Raw genomic sequence first — 20,031 nt, 5'->3', positions numbered from 1 at the left:
CAGCTTCAGTCTCCATCTCCCAGCGCGAGCGACACAGAAGACCGGTGATTTCTGCATTTTCAACTGAGGTACTGGGGTCATCTCACTCGGGAGTGCTGGACAATCGGTGCTGGTCAGCTGCTGCAGCCTGACCAGCGAGAGCTGAAGCAGGGCGAGGCATCGCCTCACCTGGGAAGCGCGAGGGGGAAGGGAGTCCCTTTTCCTAGCCAGGGGAACTGAGACACACAACACCTGGAAAATCGGGTAACTCCCACTCCAATACTGCGCTGTAACACCGGCACACCGGAGATTATATCCCACACCTGGCCGGGAGGGTCACACGCCCACGGAGCCTCCCTCCTTGCTAACACAGCAGTCTGCAGCAATCTAACCACAAGGCAGCAGCGAGGCTGGGGGAGGGGCGCCCGCCATTGCTGAGACTTAAGTAGGTAAATAAAGCCCCTCGGAAGCTCGAACTGGGTGGAGCTCACAGCAGCTCAAGGAAACCTGCCTGTCTCTGTAGAGTCTGCCTCTGGGGACAGGGCTCAGATAAACGAGCAGAAGCCTGTACAGATGCGAACGACTCTGTCTGACAGCTTTGAAGAGAGCAGTGGATCTCCCAACACGGAGGTTGAGATCTGAGAAGGGGCAGTCTGCCTGCTCAAGTGGGTCACTGACCCCTGAGTAGCCTAACTGGGAGACATCCCCCACTAGGGGCAGTCTGACACCCCACACCTCACAGGGTGGAGTACACCCCTGAGAGGAAGCTTCCAAAGCAAGAATCAGACAGGTGCACTCGCTGTTCAGCAATATTCTATCTTCTGCAACCTCTGCTGCTGATACCCAGGCAAACAGGGTCTGGAGTGGACCTCAAGCAATCTCCAACAGACCTATAGCTGAGGGTCCTGACTGTCAGAAGGAAAACTATCAAACAGGAAGGACACCTATACCAAAACCCCATCAGTACGTCAACATCATCAAAGACCAGAGACAGATAAAACCACAAAGATGGGGAAAAAGCAGGGCAGAAAAGTAGGAAATTCAAAAACTAAGAGCACATCTCCTCCTGCAAAGGAGCACAGCCCATCGCCAGCAACGGATCAAAGCTGGTCAGAGAATGATTTTGATGAGATGAGAGAAGAAGGCTTCAGTCCATCAAACCTCTCAGAGCTAAAGAAGGAATTACGCACTCAGCGCAAAGAAACTAAAAATCTTGAAAAAAGAGTGGAAGAATTGACAGCTAGACTACTTAATGCAGAGAAGGTCATAAACGAAATGACAGAGATGAAAACCATGACACGAGAAATACGTGACAAATGCACAAGCTTCAGTAACCGACTCGATCAACTGGAAGAAAGAGTATCAGCGATGGAGGATCAAATGAATGAAATGAAGCGAGAAGAGAAACCAAAAGAAAAAAGAAGAAAAAGAAATGAACAAAGCCTGCAAGAAGTATGGGATTATGTCAAAAGACCAAATCTACGTCTGATTGGGGTGCCTGAAAGTGAGGGGGAAAATGGAAAAAAATTGGAAAACACTCTACAGGATATCATCCAGGAGAACTTCCCCAACCTAGCAGGGCAGGCCAACATTCAAATTCAGGAAATACAGAGAACACCACAAAGATACTCCTCGAGAAGAGCAACTCCAAGACACATAATTGCCAGATTCACCAAAGTTGAAATGAAGGAAACAATCTTAAGGGCAGCCAGAGAGAAAGGTCGGGTTACCCACAAAGGGAAGCCCATCAGACTGACAGCAGATCTCTCAGCAGAAACTCTACAAGCCAGAAGAGAGTGGGGGCCAATATTCAAAGTTCTTAAAGAAAACAATTTTAAATCCAGAATTTCATATCCAGCCAAACTAAGTTTCATAAGTGAAGGAGAAATAAAATTCTTTACAGATAAGCACATGCTTAGAGATTTTGTCACCACCAGGCCTGCCTTACAAGAGACCCTGAAGGAAGCCCTAAACATGGAAAGGAACAACCGGTACCAGCCATTGCAAAAACATGCCAAAATGTAAAGACCATCGAGCCTAGGAAGAAACTGCATCAACTAATGAGCAAAATAACCAGTTAATATCATAATGGCAGGATCAAGTTCACACATAACAATATTAACCTTAAATGTAAATGGACTAAATGCTCCAATTAAAAGACACAGACTGGCAAACTGGATAAAGAGTCAAGACCCATCAGTCTGCTGTCTTCAGGAGACCCATCTCACATGCAGAGACATACATAGGCTCAAAATAAAGGGATGGAGGAAGATCTACCAAGCAAATGGAGAACAAAACAAAGCAGGGGTTGCAATCCTAGTCTCTGATAAAACAGACTTTAAACCATCAAAGATCAAAAGAGACAAAGAAGGCCATTACATAATGGTAAAGGGATCAATTCAACAGGAAGAGCTAACTATCATAAATATATATGCACCCAATACAGGAGCACCCAGATTCATAAAGCAAGTCCTTAGAGACTTACAAAGAGACTTACACTCCCATACAATAATAATGGGAGACTTCAACACTCCACTGTCAACATTAGACAGATCAACGAGACAGAAAGTTAACAAGGATATCCAGGAATTGAACTCATCTCTGCACCAAGCAGACCTAATAGACATCTATAGAACTCTCCACCCCAAGTCAACAGAATATACATTCTTCTCAGCACCACATCACACTTATTCCAAAATTGACCACATAATTGGAAGTAAAGCACTCCTCAGCAAATGTAAAAGAACAGAAATGATAACAAACTGTCTCTCTGACCACAGTGCGATCAAACTAGAACTCAGGACTAAGAAACTCAATCAAAACCGCTCAACTACATGGAAACTGAACAACCTGCTCCTGAATGACTACTGGGTACATAATGAAATGAAAGCAGAAAAAAAGATGTTCTTTGAAACCAATGAGAACAAAGATACAACATACCAGAATCTCTGGGACACATTTAAAGCAGTGTGTAGAGGGAAATTTATAGCACTAAGTGCCCACAAGAGAAAGCAGGAAAGATCTAAAATTGACACGCTAACATCACAATTAAAAGAACTAGAGAGGCAAGAGCAAACACATTCAAAAGCTAGCAGAAGGCAAGAAATAACTAAGATCAGAGCAGAACTGAAGGAGATAGAGACACAAAAAACCCTCCAAAAAATCAATGAATCCAGGAGTTGGTTTTTTGAAAAGATCAACAAAATTGACAGACCGCTAGCAAGGCTAATAAAGAAGAAAAGAGAGAGGAATCAAATAGATGCAATAAAAAATGATAAAGGGGATATCACCACCAACCCCACAGAAATACAAACTACCATCAGAGAATACTATAAACACCTCTATGCAAATCAACTAGAAAATCTAGAAGAAATGGATAATTTCCTGGACACGTACACTCTTCCAAGACTAAACCAGGAAGAAGTTGAATCCCTGAATCGACCCATAGCAGCCTCTGAAATTGAGGCAACAATTAATAGCCTACCCACCAAAAACAGCCCAGGACCAGATGGATTCACAGCTGAAATACCAGAGGTACAAGGAGGAGCTGGTACCATTCCTTCTGAAACTATTCCAATCAATAGAAAAAGAGGGAATCCTCCCTAACTCATTTTATGAGGCCAACATCATCCTGATACCTAAGCCTGGCAGAGACACAACAAAAAAAGAGAATTTTAGACCAATCTCCCTGATGAACATCGATGCAAAAATCCTCAAGAAAATACTGGCAAACCGGATTCAGCAGCACATCAAAAAGCTTATCCACCATGATCAAGTGGGCTTCATCCCTGGGATGCAAGGCTGGTTCAACATTCACAAATCAATAAACGTAATCCAGCATATCAACAGAACCAAAGAGAAGAACCACATGATTCTCTCAATAGATGCAGAAAAGGCTTTTGACAAAATTCAACAGCCCTTCATGCTAAAAAGGCTCAACAAATTCGGTATTGATGGAACGTACCTCAAAATCATAAGAGCTATTTATGACAAACCCACAGCTAATATCATACTGAATGGGCAAAAACTGGAAAAATTCCCTTTGAAAACTGGCACAAGACAGGGATGCCCTCTCTCACCACTCCTATTCAACATAGTGTTGGAAGTTCTGGCTAGGGCAATCAGGCAAGAGAAAGAAATCAAGGGTATTCAGTTAGGAAAAGAAGAAGTCAAATTGTCCCTGTTTGCAGATGACATGATTGTATATTTAGAAAACCCCATCGTCTCAGCCCAAAATCTTCTTAAGCTGATAAGCAACTTCAGCAAAGTCTCAGGATACAAAATTAATGTGCAAAAATCACAAGCATTCTTATACACCAGTAACAGACAAGCAGAGAGCCAAATCAGGAATGAACTTCCATTCACAATTGCTTCAAAGAGAATAAAATACCTAGGAATCCAACTTACAAGGGATGTAAAGGACCTCTTCAAGGAGAACTATAAACCACTGCTCAGTGAAATCAATGAGGACACAAACAAATGGAAGAACATACCATGCTCATGGATAGGAAGAATCAATATCGTGAAAATGGCCATATTGCCCAAGGTTATTTATAGATTCAATGCCATCCCCATCAAGCTACCAATGAGTTTCTTCACCGAATTGGAAAAAACTGCTTTAAAGTTCATATGGAACCAAAAAAGAGCCCGCATTGCCAAGAGAATCCTAAGTCAAAAGGACAAAGCCGGAGGCATCACGCTACCTGACTTCAAACTATACTACAAGGCTACAGTAACCAAAACAACATGGTACTGGTACCAAAACAGAGATATAGACCAATGGAACAGAACGGAGCCTTCAGAAATAATGCCACACATCTACAACCATCTGATCTTTGACAAACCTGAGAGTAACAAGAAATGGGGAAAGGATTCCCTATTTAATAAATGGTGCTGGGAAAATTGGCTAGCCCTAAGTAGAAAGCTGAAACTGGATCCTTTCCTTACTCCTTATACGAAGATTAATTCAAGATGGATTAGAGACTTAAATGTTAGACCTAATACCATAAAAACCCTAGAAGAAAATCTAGGTAGTACCATTCAGGACATAGGCATGGGCAAGGACTTCATGTCTAAAACACCAAAAGCAACGGCAGCAAAAGCCAAAATTGACAAATGGGATCTAATTAAACTAAAGAGCTTCTGCACAGCAAAAGAAACTACCATCAGAGTGAACAGGCAACCTACAGAATGGGAGAAAATTTTGCAATCTACTCATCTGACAAAGGGCTAATTTCCAGAATCTACAAAGAACTCAAACAAATATACAAGAAAAAAACAAACAACCCCATCAAAATGTGGGGAAAGGATATGAACAGACATTTCTCAAAAGAAGACATTCATACAGCCAACAGACACATGAAAAAATGCTCATCATCACTGGCCATCAGAGAAATGCAAATCAAAACCACAATGAGATACCATCTCACACCAGTTAGAATGGCAATCATTAACAAATCAGGAAACAACAGGTGTTGGAGAGGATGTGGAGAAATAGGAACACTTTTACACTGTTGGTGGGATTGTAAACTAGTTCAACCATTATGGAAAACAGTATGGCAATTCCTCAAGGATCTAGAACTAGATGTACCATATGACCCAGCCATCCCACTACTGGGTATATACCCAAAGGATTATAAATTATGCTACTACAAAGACACATGCACACGTATGTTTATTGCGGCACTATTCACAATAGCAAAGACATGGATGCAGCTGGAAACCATCATTCTTAGCAAACTATCACAAGAAGAGAAAACCAAACACCGCATGTTCTCACTCATAGGTGGGAACTGAACAATGAGCTCACTTGGACTCGGGAAGGGGAACATCACACACTGGGGCCTATCATGGGGGGGGAGGGGGGAGGGATTGCATGGGGGAGTTATACCTGATATAAATGATGAATTGATGGGTGCTGACGAGTTGATGGGTGCAGCACACCAACATGGCACATGTATACATATGTAACAAACCTGCACGTTATGCACATGTACCCTAGAACTTAAAGTATAATAAAAATAAAAATAAAAAAAAATAAAAAAAAAAGTTTGAATCTTTTAATATTGGCCCTTCCTTCTTTCCTTCTTTCCTTCCTTCCTTCCTTCTTCCCTCCCTCCCTCCCTTCCTCTCTCTCTTCCTTTCTTTCATTCTTTCTTCCCTCCCTCCCTCTGTCCTTCCTTCCTTCCTTCTTCCCACCTTTCTTCCTTCTTTTTTTTTTTTTTTTTTTTATTGGAGTCTCGCTTTGTTGCCCACATTGGAGTGCAGTAGCACCATCTCAGCTCATTGCAGCCTCTGCCTCCTGGGTTCAAGTGAGTCTCCTGCTTCAGCCTCTTGAGTAGCTGTAATTTCAGGCATGTGCCACCACGCCTGGCTAATTTTTGTGTTTTTAGTAGAGACAGGGTTTCACCATGTTGGTAAGGCTGGTCTCAAACTTCTGACCTCATGATCTGCCCTCCTTGGCCTCCGAAAGTGCTGGGATTATAGGTGTAAGCTACCATGCCCAGCTTTTATTGGCTATTTCTTTCAGGAATTCCCTAAAACACTGTTGTATATAGTCAATACCTAACGTTGACATGAAGGCTTCTGGATTACAAAAATGTTAACTGTTTTCTTAATTGCCTGTAATATTATGAAAGTTAAAGTTTTTTATATATACATAATACACATAAATGTACATATGTGTTTATATGTATATTTATTGTATTTTATAATTAATAAAATACACTACAGAAATTATATGGCTATAATTATTAGGAGCAAACTTTTTTATTTAACAAAGAAAGAAAAATTGCTCATCAAATTTAAATGTGATCGGTAAATGTTAACCCAGTACTTTGACGGTTTTTACACTATATAATATTTATTACTACTTAGGAAATATTAGAGCGTTCAGCTTTTAAAACCAGTGCTTTAGAAAAAAATGTGCTTGTGACACCATTATGTGACTGATCAACTGGCCTTAAAAAAATATATATATAATAACAGGCTATTTCTGTTTTTTATATGGGGTAATGAGAACTTCTCATTTTGTATAATTGTCAATTATATGACGTGATTTGCTAAAAGATCATGATTGTCATAATCATTATCACCATCATTATCATCAAAAGGTTCCAAAAAATAGTTTACAGTACTAGACTCTATTAAACATAAAAAAAATTGAGGCTAAATGGAGTCTTTATGTTAAAGAAATTTGGCTTTCTCTCATATTTTAAGATTTGTGCCTGAGGTTTACATAAATATGCCTATTTTAAGAAATTGCATCTACTAATGTGAGGTTGAGTGGCTTAGGTGAAAGGAAAAAGGCTCTAGGACTCCAGAAAGGAATCTTCAGTATCCTATTTGGATAAACTGCTTTTTATGATAGAAATAATACCTCCAAACATTAAATAATACTTTGTATCTGAATGAAAGACTATGAGCTAATTTAATTTTAGATAGTCCAAATCATAAAAACTAAAGATTTAACCAGAACCAGACCATTGTCATATAATTTTAGTTTCTGTAAAGTAACTCATAAATAAATCATTTGACCACTACCTCCTGACTATCCTGCATTGAAATGGAGAGAAATAAACTCATCCTTTTTCTAATGAAATTGAGTCAAAAAAGGGTAATATAATTATACATGTATCCAATAGTTATTTAGTATTCTATTGGGATGACAGATACTTTGGCATTGACTGATTTTTCTTTAATTTAGTGATGAATTGAGAAACATGGTCCTTGAAACTAGCTTTCTGATTGCCTTTCTAACTATGACACTTTTCAAAGTTCTGTTATGTGTTTTACCCAATCTAGAAAGAATAAATCTGACATTCTGATTAAAAGAAGAATAGGTTGGGTGCGGTGGCTCATGCCTGTAATCCCAACACTTTTGGGAGGCCAAGGCAGGTGGATCACCTGAAGTCAGGAGTTTTGAGACCAGCCTGGCCAATATGGTGAAACCCCATCTCTACTAAAAATACAAAAATTAGGTGGGCGTGGTGGCGGGCACCTGTAATCCTGGCTACTCAGGGAGGCTATGGCACGAGAATCACTTGGACACGGGAGGTAGAGGTTGCAGTGAGCCGAGATTGAGCCACTGCACTCCAACCTGGGCAACAGAGTGAGACTTTGTCTCAAAAACAAACAAACAAACAAACAAAAAAGAATAACAATAACTAATATAAGTCTTGTTACTTAATAGTTGAGTTAATTGTCTAGAAAGTCCAAAGTCTATTTTTTTTTAATTCAGGAATATCTAATGTGAAATATAAACTGATGACTTGTAAATTAATCGAATGAACTTTCTGTGTCCTCATCAAGACAAAATGTAGAACACTTAAGGAATAACTTTTTGGTTTTTACCTACATGCTATTCTTTTCATTTGACTGTATCATGATTTATATATTCTTCGACCTCTATCAAGGAAGAAATGTAGAGCAGATATGCTGCAATGTATACCTCCTGGTTGACAAGTGTAATACCTTTTGCTGCTATCTGCCATTAGCAAATATCCACAGATCAATTTTTGAGGTACATTACTTCAGACAAGACTCTCTTTGAAATGGCGTATAAGCCATAAAATTATCCATATAGAAATATTTATATCAAAATCCTTTCAAATATAAAGTTTATTATTATAATATTTTGTATTTAGCTAATATGTTATTTACTATAATAATAATGCTGAATAACAAACAATCACAAAATCCCAATGGCACACAACAAACATGCAGTCATCTACTGCAGGTCATGCAAGTGACCGTGTAGCTCTTGCCTCACACATATGCCTTGTGGGGGTCAGCTGAGTGACTTCTGATTTAGCATGATGTCAGCATAGATAGTTTGTAGCACTTGGATCAGCCACCTTTTTATCTCTGGAATGCAAGCCCAGGCCTGTTCTCACATTAATTGCAGATTAGAAGAAATAAGAGGACAAGCTCAATCATGCAAGTGCTTTTCCAACTTGTGTTTTTGTCACATTTACTAACTTCCACTGGCCAAATCATGTCAGATGGCTGGGCCTAGAATTAGAGTGGAGGACACTGCGTGGTATGTGTCCTCCACTATCATGTGCTATTTAGTTCCTCCTTTAGGAGTGAAGGACAAGTTATCCCAGTTGTTCTGAGAACTGCAGGCAGGAAGCTCTCAAGTGTTTGCCTGGTTTAATAGTTGCCTCAGCAGAAGACAACCACCTCAAAAAGATTATGCCTTCTTGGGGCAACTAGTATTTAATGACTGGTTTACACAGGAGTATTAAAATCTGACACTTTAACCCCAACAGAGAACGGTTCTGAAAAGTGATTCAATTTTCAGATCTCCCTATAAGGTTATTTGAGATTTCCATGAAGACTCCATTACTCCTCAACATCTCCTTCTGTCTGATTCTGCTTCAGATCAGCATATGATCCCTCCAAGCACATTATACCTCTCTTTGTGCACTTATTATGGCCGCTTAATAACTCATATTCATCATCACATTCCACAGGTATTCAGTCCAAGGGCATTTGTTAATTCACTTTCTGCTCTAATCTCCACCCCAGCGTCTGTTTCCCAGAGAATGTAACCTGCAACACACTGCAGAATCCCATGGCAAAGGTCATAGTGGCTCAAAAAAAAGGTAGTGAATGCCATCAATCAAGCAGGATATTTTATCATAACAATTAAGCAGGGTGAGATTTGATCATCCTTAAAACAGTAACCACATAAAGATATTTCTCTTTTTCTTTCTTTCTTTATCTTTTTATTTATTTTTTTTAAGACAGGGTCTGAGTCTCTGTCACCCAGGCTGTACTGCAGTGGTGCGACCTCAGTTCACTGTAACCTCCACTTCCCGGGTTCATGCAATTCTCCCTACCTCGCCTGCTGACTAACTGGGATTACAGTTGCCCATCACCAAGCCTGGCAAATTTTTGTATTTTTCACAGGAACGGGATTTCACAATGTTGGCCAGGCTGGTCTTGAACTCCTGACCTCAAGTAATCTGCCTGCCTCGACCTTCCAAAGCACTGGCTTTACAGGTTTGAGCCACAGCGCCCAGCCAGGATATTTTTCTTAATTTCAAAAACATGCTATTTTTTTCTTTCTTTTTTTTTTTTTTGAGAGGGAGTCTCACTCTGTTGCCCAGGCTGGAGTGCAGTGCTGTGATCTCGGCTCACTGCAAGCTCTGTTTCCTGGGTTCACACCACTCTCCTGCCTCAGACTCCTGAGTAGCTGGGACTACAGGCGCCCGCCACCAAGCCCAGCTAATTTTTTTTTTTTTTTGTATTTTTAGTAGAGATGGGGTTTCATTGTGGTCTCGATTTCCTGACCTCATGATCCACCCACCTTGGCCTCCCAAAGTGCTGGGATTACAAGCATGAGCCACTGTTCCTGTCAGCTTGCTATGACTTTCAAGGCCCTCTTCAGTTTGTACTTGGCACTTGTCCCCAAAATCATCGTCCAATTCTCCTTTAGCATTGACTAACATTCTAGTAAGCCAGCAGCATAACGAGCCTGGGCCCATATTTTCTTTTTCTTTTTATTATTGGTCACATTCCTGCCTCTGTTTGAATGCTATTGTTTCTATTGGGCTACCTGTCAAGGTTTAACTCTTTATTCTAAGCTGATTTCAAATCTTATTAATTTCTACTTGTTGTCTCTTGGGATTCATCACAGTTGGACAGCATATGATCCCTCCTAGCACATTATACTTCTCTTTGTGCGCTTATCATGGCCTGCTTAATAACTTATATTCTTGTCTGACATCCTGCTGAGTTTCCCAAGGGTAGGGATTCTGTCACAGTCACCTTTTTTAATACTTAGATCTTCTAGCAAGGTGAATTAATATAGTTTCTTTTTTAAATATAAACAACTTAGTGATATATTGAAAGTCATGTATTATCCATTATATCCCATAAAGATTTATCATATAGAAATATGTATCAATAAGCATCAGATTTTAAATAGCATTTTGATGGAGAATGTGCATTTTTTTTTCCTACAGGACAGACATATTTCAAATGCAAACAAGAAGAAAAAGCTGTCACAGCAATCTGGATACTCAAAGCGAACAGATGATATACTCCAAGCTAAAGATCTCAATTTTGACCTCTTATTTATTGGACCATAGTATTATATACAAATTATACACACATAACTTATATACATATATATGTGTGTATATATATGCATATGTTGACACATACACTTTCATATACATATATATCTGTGTGTATATTATATATGTATGTGTGTGTGTATATATGTGTGTGTGTGTGTGTATTATTTTTAGGGTACCCAGTAATTTTTTTTAAACCAGAATTTTAAGACATGCAGACACAGAAATGACTGTCATAAGGAGAGATGTTTTCCCTCACAGGTCCCTAGAGACAGGAGACACTGCATACCACACAGGGCCACATAGAAAAGCACCAGGATCATTCAAGTAGCAGAGTAAATGAGAGAAAACAGGTGCAAGAACCTTTATTTTAGTTTCTCTGAGAAGAAATGGGCTAGGCAAGGTAAGCAAGCCTAGAACTGGCTCATTTGAATAATTTTCATGGACTTTGAGCATCCCTAGTTGTCTAATACCTGGTCCTAGAATGATTAGGGAAGGAAGATAGTAGCCTAGAGTGTAAGAGCCCAATAAAAGAGGTAGTTAGGGCCATGCACTGTGGATTGGTTGGTTTGCAAATGAAAAACACACTCACAGAGTCCCCAAGATATTAAAATATCAAAAATACAGAATAAAGAGACACAATTAACATATACATATATATGTGTTTTGTAATTTTTTTCACATTCTTTTTTTTTTTCCAGACCTCATGGGACATTTTTACAGTTATATTATATTATGTATAATCTGTTCTCAGTAAGTACTTTCATTATGTATTATTTATTCAAACTCACTCAAAATGAATCTCAGGATGCTATTTATACAACCTATCCTCCTCTTGGAAAATATACTTTTTAAATCAAGAAGCTGTTCTTGTCATTGTTACCCTTTGGCTTATCTTCTTGAATTATTTTATAATCAATTATAGCATACAAGCTGAACTTACTTAACAAGATCATAGTTATTTAACAGTTCTTTTCCTACCCACTTCTCCCAAAACACACATCCTTTATCCTCTTAACACAAGAGCAAGCAAACTTATTTTCCTGATTTGAAACTCCAAAGCACATTTTATCATTTCAGCTGCTCACCTGTTTTCAATTCCTCAAGAATTTCACATATAAACAAATCACTACTTAGCCAGCGCTTTTTATTCAAACACAATATTAACATTGTAATTTACAAACTATAAACCCTGACCCAGAAAATATAGGGACCATTGATAGTGGGTTGATATATTCTAACTTCCAAAAGAAGAACACTAACATTAAAGAAGTTATGTGCCCTGCAAAACTTTCCTTTAAAAATTAAGAATAAATTATAATATCCCAATATAAAAGAGGAACTTTGTCACTAGCGAGCCATCCCTACAAGAAATACTAAATAGATAAATTTCCTGAGGATTAAATGTTGAAATAACAAGAAAATGATCAGTAACTTGAATCTATATGAAGAAATGAAGAGCACCAGTAAGGATAACGACACAGATAAACATACAAGACAACATAATGGATGTTTGGGGTACAACTTATTTATCCTACTTGATTTAAGAGACAATTGAATAAAGCAGCAAATATTAGTCTGTGTTCTTGGGCATGTGGTATGGTTTGGCTATGGTTTATTTGTCCAGACCAAAAGTCATGTTGAAAATTTGATTCCGAAAATGGTGGTGCTGGCAGGTGGGGCCTACAGGAAGGTATTGGGTCGCAGGTATGTATCCCTTAGGAATGGCTATGTGCTGTTCTCCAGGTCATGAGTGACTTCTTGCTCTCATGAGACTGCCAGTTGTTCTCACAGGAATGGATTAGTTCCTGAGAGAGTGGATTGTTATAAAGCCTGAGGACACCCCTCAGGTTTTCCCTCTTCGCATGTGTTCACTTCCCCTTTGACCTTCCCAGCCATGTTTTGTTGCAACATGAAAGCCCTGGCCAGAAGTCCTTGAACTTCTTGACCTCTAGAACTGTGAGCTAAATAAACTTTTTTTCCTTATAATTTATCCAGTCTCAGATTTTATTTTCTAGCAACACAAAATAAACTAAGAGAGAATGGAAAGTATAAAGATGTAATTTGTAGGACTAGATCAGCAAAAAGGAGGAGGCAGAAAAGAATGTTATATGTAAGGGCAAATTTCTTGCATACTATTGAAATTAATTTGCTATTAATCCAAACTAGATCATTATAAATTCAGCCGTAAATTATAATCCTGACAGAAACTACTAGAAACTACCAATTATGTGTGTGTGTGCATGTGTGTGTGTGAATAAACACACACACACACACACACACACATAATTGGCAATGGAATTAAAATGGCACACTAGAGAATATCTATCACAAAAGTGAGCAGTTAGGGAGAACAGAGGGAAAAAAAACAAATGACCTATTACATATAGAAAACAAATAGCAAAAAGGCATGATGGTCAGAGGTACAAAATCATACTCATTAATATCAAGTGTTTACTAGATTGGTTTAAAGATCAGGTAACTTAAAAGAGGCAGTTGAGAAACTGGTAACAAGAAGATCTGAAAAAACCTTAGGTGGATAGACCTCTTCAAGTAGCTATAGATTATGAAGATATTTTTGTCCCATTTCAATCTTCATAAAAATCAACATATTCCAAGGAAGATTTTAATTTTCATATTGACAAGAATAAAAAAAAACTCTACAATAAAAATATAAATAAACCGATTTTTAAAATGATCAAAGGAATATATAGTCATTTCTCCAAAGTAGATATGCAGATGACCAATAAGCATATAAAAATATGTTCAATATCATTAGTAACTAAAGTAAATCAATACCACAAAAGATTCAACTTCACAAACCACTTGGTGAATATAATAAAAGAACAGACATTAATAAGTGTTGACAAAGATGCTGCGAAATTGGGATACTCATACATTGATGGTGGGAATGTAAAATGGTACAGACACTTTAGAAAACATTTTGACAATTTCTGAAAAACTTAATCATTGACCCAGTTACAATATGACCCAGTAATTATGATACTAGATTTATATTCCAATGAACTAAATGAATATTGTACACACAATAACTTATACACAAATGTTCATTACATTATTCATAAAAGCTAAAAAGTGGGGAAAAAATCAAATGTCCATCAACTAATGCATAGCTAAGCAAAATTAGGTATCTATATAATTAAATATCATTGAGTCATAAAAATGAACATGATACTGATACATGCTACAATATACATGAAGCTTGAAACTATTATGCTAAATAAAAGCATCTAGAGACAAAGTTAATATATTGCATGATGCAGTTTATATGAAATGTTCAGATAAGCAAATCCCTAAAGACAGAATGTTGATATTCATTCCCAGCATCCAGTGGGACATAAAGAAGATGAAGGACTGGGGAGCAAGTGCTAGCTGGGATGGATGGTTTTTTTTGGTGGGGGAAGTGATGAAAAAGCTTTGAAATTAGTGGTAATATCTGGACAACTTTGTGAACCCACTAAAGACCATTGAATTGTACACATTAAAATGGTGACTTAAGTGACATATGTATATTCTCTCAATTAAAATATTGAAACATAAGGTTTTGTTTATCATTCTAAAGTCAAATTTGCATACAAAACACCCCTTTTATCTTTATATAACAGCTGGTTGATTCATCTTGCATTAAAGATTGTACATAAGAACTCCTTATCACATTTCCTTTCTGGAATTATAGAATTCTACCCAGAGAGCAAGATTATATAAGTTTATTTATATTCATATATCTTATTTCTGCTTTATTTACAAGTAAATGTACTTTTAAGGTAGTGTTTTAACAAAGTTATAATCACACAGTTTTTCATTTTTGACTGATTTGAAGAGTGTCCTAAGCAGTTTATTAAGAAAAATACTTGCTATTAATTTAATGAATGCATAAAATTTATAAATAAAATACTATTCCAAAGCTTATACTTAAAATGTTCCTACATGCTGGGATCATATTTCCCAGCTTCAGACACTATTGAATTATTTCTTCAGGTATCTATCATCATATTTTTGAAATTTTTCTGTCATTTCTTGATTTCATAAACTAAAATTGTTGAACCATTCTCAATGATGTATAATGATATTTTAGGTTTCATTTCTTTATGCCCAGGCTCACACATATCTTCTTTCCCCGTACATGATCAAATGTGATTATATCTCACATATTGTTAAGTTTATATCATTTTTATATAATTATGATTATGTTCTTGTTGTTCACAGATAGAAGCCACGTACTCTAGTGTGATCTCATTTCCATCCTTTCTTAATAGTTTTTGCAACCAATGACTGCCTTGCTTTCATTTGCTTAAGTTTTTTTTTTTTTTTTCTTCTGAGACAAAGTCTTGCTCTTGTCACCAGGATGGAGTGCAGTGGTGCCATCTCAGCTCACTGCAGCTCCCGCATCCCGGGTTCAAGTGATTCTCCTCCCTCAGTATCTCAGTAGCTGGGATTACAGGCATGCGCCACCATGCCTGGCCTTGCCTAAGTTTTTCAGTACCCATTTTTTCCTAAATTTTTCGACAGAATTCTAAATCTCTTTTCAATGTTAAGTGCATCATGGAATCTGTCATTCCATATTTGATCATGTGGCTATTCCTCTATGAGTCTTGTGTCCTTTGGCTCCTATACATATGGCTAGAAAACTGCCAGTTGCAGAGCTGGCATCCTCACTCACACTTTCTTTTAATATCATTCTGGAAAATTCTTTAGTCTTTATCTTGTATTTAGTCCTTTTTTTGCTTTGTTAATTTATTTCTTTTTTTATGTGAAATGTACTCTGCGTTAGCTTTCTGGAAGGAAGGATACAGGGAAATTAAATATTTTGCATCTCTGGAAGTGTTTGCAATCTTTCTTATTTCTGTTTGTTAATTTATTAGACTGTGAATTTGTCAGGACTTCTTAACAAACTGCCACAAACTGAGTAGTTTGAACAGCAGAAATTGATTGTCACACAGTTTTGGAGGCTAGAAGTCCAAGATCATTGTGTCTAGGGGACTGGTTCCATTTCAAGTGTCTTAGAGGCTGTAAGGAAGAAACGCCTTCATGCCTCTCGCCTAGCTTGCAGTGGTATGATGATCCTCTTTGCTATTTCTTGGCTTATAGAAGCATCTCTTAGCCTCAGCCTTCATCTTTTTATGATGTTCTCTCTATATGTGTGTCTATATCCAAGTCTCCCTTTTTTTATAAGAGCGTGATATTGGACTAGAGGCCCATCCTATTTCACTATAATCTCACCTAACTAATTTAGTGGCCAAGACCCTTGGGTCCCTGGAGGTTCACTGAAAGACAATGATATGAATTAGATTGATTAATATGAGAAAAGACATACAAATTTAAATAACATTATATGTGTAGTAGCCTTAAAAATAGAGACCTGAAGATGCAGAGAAAATTGTCCATTTTTATGCTGTGTTCAACAAAGTTTGGATAGTCATGTAGAAATATGATTAGATACAGAGGATATTATCTAATATTAATAGATAGGTTAATTGATTAATAGATTTAGTGGGGAAACCCAGTAAAACTTGTCTGTCTAGATTTTTCTTGGCCTGTCTGAGCATGCATTTCTTTTTTTCTGGGTATGGGACAGGGCCTCTCTCATAGTCAAACCAGGTAGGTCAGATAATTTCTTTATGGCCAGTTTTTACATAGACTACTTATAGGTTTTATGGCTGGCTTTTGGGAAAAGAGGTTCTGGTTTCTATGACCCATCTTGGAGATAGAAATTCTAGTTTCTGTGGCTACTCTTTTGGTAGAATGGAAATGAGAGACAGGAGGACAAGGGAAGATTACAGAAAAAATTGCTTCTGCGGGCTGTTGCTGATGCCTTCTTTTCAGGGTATCATTTTCTGAACTCCAGTGCTAATTATGTGCATGTTGACCCTATTTCCAAAAAGGATTATGTCATGAGGCACTGGGAGTTAGGACTAAAGACTTCAATATATACATTTTAGGGCTGATGCATTTCAACCCATAAAATGAACTATACAGTTTTTGTTTATAAATTTATTTTACTTCAGGTGATTAAAGTCACTTTGGCATCATAGACTACACTTTAGCATTGTTGAATGTTTTAATGCTACTTGGGTCCTAGGAATTTGTATGTGTGTATGCTTCCCTCATCTTTTCTTTTTTCTTTTTTTGATTTTTCTTTAATTCCTTAGGTATTCTGAAATTTTTGAATGGCATGCTCCCTTCATTATTGTGTTAATGAAGTCTCTAAATCAGTCTATTCAATTGGCATAACACTTGTGGTTCAAGAAGACAAAGAGAACCTGCATGAAAGACATATGTGTGTATGCACATGCATATTTATATGCTTACATACATATATAAAGAGATTTCTATGATTAAAGGGCCTGGATAAGTTAAGTTCACAATCCATAGGAAAGATGAGCTCATCTACTGAAGGAATTACTTCTCTCTCTTGCTGATTCAATCAGGCCCGCCCAGAAAACCAAAAATACTGTAATCTTTCTTACCTAATGTCAACCGATTAGGGGCTTTACTTGCATCTCTGAAACACTATCATAGCAATATCTAAATTAGGGTTTTATTGAATAGTTGGGACTGACATTACCAAAGGCAATCTGAATATCAAACATACCATCAAATCATTAAATAAAATTCTCTTCATTTCAGAAATTTTCTGGAAATATTTATACTGTACATTTCTCCCCAATTTTCCTTTTCTTTTCTTTTTTGTGGAAGTACTGCAATATCAAGTCAATGTGTGGAGGCATGAAGTAGGTGGAGCAACTTTCTAGTCCATCTCCTAGTTCTAAAAGTCCATTTAATATATTGTCTCAGATAAGGGATGAATCACACATTAAACTGACAAAAACAGATACCACAGTTGATCTTAGCAAAAAGACCAAGAAGTGATCCTCGATATTTCTCTATTTTATTTCTTCTCTTTTGGAAACATTATGAGACACCTGTTAAACCTGTTAAATACCTGGCTTGATCTCTCCTTTGAAATTTTTTGTTTTTCTATTTTTTTGTATTTTGACTTTTTATTATATTTTCTATTATATTACATAATTTAATCTTTTAGCAATTGAAGAAACATTGCATTTTATTTATAATTCATCATATTTTAATTCCTCGATTTCTAAATTCTATTTTCTTATATGTTCAATTGTGGATCTAAATACTCTGAGGGCATGATGGTTAACCCTGAGTGTCAATTTGATTGGATTGGAGGATGCAAAGTATTGTTCCTGGGTGTGTCTGTGAGAGCATTGCCAAAGGAGACTAACATTTGAGTCAGTAGACTGGGAAAGGCAGACCCACTTTTAATCTGGGTGGACATAATATAATCAGCTGTCAATGTGGCCAGAATGCAAAGCAGGGTGAAGTATGTGAAAATATGAGCCTGGCTTAGCCTCCCAGCCTACATCTTTCTCCCATGCTGGATGCTTCCTGCCCTTGTACATCAGACTCCAAGTTCTTCAGCTTTGGAACTTGAACAGGTTTCTTTTCTCCTCAGCCTGCAGACATCTGATTGTGGGACCTTGTGATTGTTTGAGTCAATACTCCTTAATAAACTCCCTTTTATATATACCTCTATCTTATTAGTTCTGTCCCTCTAGAGAACCCTGACTAATACAGATTTTGGTACCAAGAGTGGTGCTAGTGGAAAACGATATTAAGGATAAAGTCCTTTCATTGGTTTTGAGGTTTCTGGAGTTGTCTGCTTAATATAATTAGACTCCAAAATGCTAAGGACTCTACTTCTAATAGTTTGGAGAACACTGATCATCCTTGGTGTGAAGTGTTCAGAGAGTTATGAAAAATAAATGTATTTGACACTCTTGATTCACACCACTCATGAGAAGCAAGGAGTTTTGTTACTCTATGCATAATACCTTTGACAACATGTGGAGAACTAAGGACCATAATGAACCTGGTTGGTTGCTCCTAAGTTCACTGACAAAGTGATGAAAGAAAATGATGAACTCAGGGATTCTAACTCCCTGCTTCAGAAGCAGAAATAGAGCCTGAAATCTTCGAATCTAATCTAATCTACTAAGATTTCCCTGAGTGACAGTCTTATCTCCTATAGAGAAAGAGCTGAAATTGTGGAAAAACAGACACAAGCTCTTATCATGAGAGTGGCTGACCTGCAACAAAAAGTACATGCACAGGCTCACCAGGTATCTACTGTTAAAGTGAGGGCATTGATTGGAAAAGAATAGGAGCCTGCAACTTAGAATGGGGATGTGCGGGAGGACCCTGATGAATCTGGAGACACAGAGCTTGTAAACTCTTTTTTTTTTTTTTTTTTTTCCAGAAGAAACAGCTTGTGCATTCCTGGTAGTGGCAGCATCCCCTCCCAGACCCATGCTGCCATCAGTCGCTCTATATTTGTCTGAGGAGATAAACCCTGTGCTGCCTCAGTCAACAGTGATGGCTTCACCTGAGGCAGTTGCCAGGCAAGACAATGTTGATTCTCCTCAGGGCCCACCCCAACAACCTGGCTTGCTTCTAGAACTATAGCTAGAGTAAAGTCTCAGCAAAACCCTAGAGATGAGGTTCAGCGTTTGACCCACAAGGAGGTGTGCTACACTTCAAAAGAACTGCTTGAGTTTTCTAATTTATATAAGCAGAAATCTGGAAAACAGGCATGAGAAAGTATATTAAGGGTGTGGGATAATGGTTGAAGGAACATGGAATTGGATCAAGCTGAATCTATTGATTTGGGGCCACTAAACACAGATACTCCATTTAATGTTGCAGCTTGTGGATTTAAAAAAGTTCTAATAGTGTATTTGGTTGGTTAGTTTAAATATTAATTAAAAGATGGCCCACTGTGAGCAAGCTGGAAATGCCTGATTCCTCTTGGTTTAATGTAGAAGAAGAAACTCAAAGGCTTAGGGAGACCGGGATGCTGGAGTGGATCAGTCACTTTAGACCTACTCATCCCAGCTGGGAGAGTCCAGAAGATATACCCTTG

General features: G+C 37.8%; 1 non-coding gene across 1 annotated transcript; it reads right to left on the bottom strand.

The window, feature by feature from the left end:
* Positions 1 to 17,761: 17,761 nt before the first annotated feature.
* LOC111555807 lies at positions 17,762 to 17,958 on the bottom strand. Its single transcript, XR_002735649.1, has one exon. It is a non-coding gene; the product is annotated as a U2 spliceosomal RNA (small nuclear RNA).
* Positions 17,959 to 20,031: the final 2,073 nt, after the last annotated feature.

Source organism: Piliocolobus tephrosceles, chromosome 3 (genome assembly GCF_002776525.5).
Source record: "Piliocolobus tephrosceles isolate RC106 chromosome 3, ASM277652v3, whole genome shotgun sequence".
In the NCBI taxonomy this organism is placed as follows: Eukaryota; Metazoa; Chordata; class Mammalia; order Primates; family Cercopithecidae; genus Piliocolobus; species Piliocolobus tephrosceles.
This window is presented reverse-complemented; position numbering and strand designations above follow the sequence as displayed.